Here is a 1,639-nt window from a genome sequence, read left to right as displayed (position 1 = left end):
ATTTCAGTCAAAGAATCATATTATTGTTGTTGGTGTTGTTAGGTGCAATCACGTCAAGTATGATTCACATGAACAAGAAACCTGAATCCCGTTCTAAACTGGACATCCTCATCATCTCTGACACATTTGAACTCATTGCTGCAGTCACTGTGTAAGTCCATCTGGTTGAGGGTTTTCCTTTCTGTTTTTGACCCTTCCCACTTCCAAGCATGTTGTCCTTCTGCAAGGAACAGCCTTTCCTAGCAAGAGTCATAAATTATGATATTACACTTTGCCATCTTTGCCTCTAAGGAACACTCTGGCTTCACTTTCTTCAATACACATCTGTTTGTTCTATTGGAAGGCCATGGGATATCCAGTACTCTTCTCCAACACCACAGCTCACAGGCATCCACTTTTCTTTCATTCTTATTCACTGTCAATCTTTCAGATGCACAGCAAGTGAGTGAAAAGACCATGGCCTGAATCAGGTGTGCCTTAGTCTTCAAACTGACATCATTGCCCCTCAGTGATTTGGAAAGATCCCTGACAACAGACTTGACCACTGCATATTCAGTAATAACTCAGATTCAGGGTAGGTACATACAATGTTTGGGTCAAAGCACATGAGAGTGAAGCTGTTTTGTGGGTCTTACCTGATTTAACCTCAGAAGCCCCCTCATCACCTTTCCATCCAGTGGCTGGTGCTGAGAATGGGCTGCCTTCTGTGTTAAGACTGAAGGAAACTGTCTTCAAAGATGTATGATGTGGCAGAAAGTCTAAATCCCAAGGAGGAATTAGAGCTTTGACAAAGTCCATCAAAATAGGAATGTGAAAACATGCCATCACAAAGTCAATATTTACACATAATAAAGAACACATCTCATACATACAAAGAACAGACCTCACAGCCAATAGCCAAGACCTAGCTAGACCAGAATCAGTAGCACTCCAAGTGATCTAGTCTGCTGGGTCTCTACCCGGTCAACATGCTATAAACACCTGGGAATGCCTTCCTAAAACACTGGCGCTAGGTCTAATTCCTAGAGATTAGGAGTTAAAGGATCTGGGGCAGGACCCCAGGCATCAGCATTTTCTCTAAACTCCTCCAGAAATTCTACTGTGCAGATGAAGTTTAAAACCATGATGTGTTTCTAGCCTAGCTTTTTTTTTTTTAAATCTTCCTTAAACTCTGAGCGATAAAACACATTTTACTCCATTCATAATTCATCTTACTCCATTCATAACTCTCAAGGAGAGAGTTATGATAAGGAGAAAGTGTCAAATGTATCACCAAGGGACATAGGAAAGATAAATACAAGTTCACAGATTTATTGCATGTTAGGTATCAACAGGAGAAAGGTAGCAGTTTGCTTCTGTAAAGATTTACAACCTGCGGAACTCGATGGGCCATTCGTGCTATAGGGGAGCCATGAGTCAGAATCAAGTAGATGGCAGTGCATCAGGCTTTCAGTAAAATAGACAGAAACACATGTATAGACAGGAATACTTTTTAAAAAATTATTCTTGTATGAACAGACACTTCACCAAGGAAGACATTCAGATGGCCAACAAGCACATGAAGAAATGCTCAAAATCCCTAGCTCTGAGAGAGATGCAAATCAAGACAAGTATGAGATATCATCTCACCCCAGTAAGA

The sequence above is a fragment of the Elephantulus edwardii genome, unplaced genomic scaffold (genome assembly GCF_000299155.1).
Source record: "Elephantulus edwardii isolate Elephantulus edwardi_28Jun2011 unplaced genomic scaffold, EleEdw1.0 scaffold00032, whole genome shotgun sequence".
NCBI classification, from domain to species: domain Eukaryota; kingdom Metazoa; phylum Chordata; class Mammalia; order Macroscelidea; family Macroscelididae; genus Elephantulus; species Elephantulus edwardii.
The sequence above is the reverse complement of the archived record's forward strand: the minus strand, read 5'-3'. Positions refer to the sequence as shown.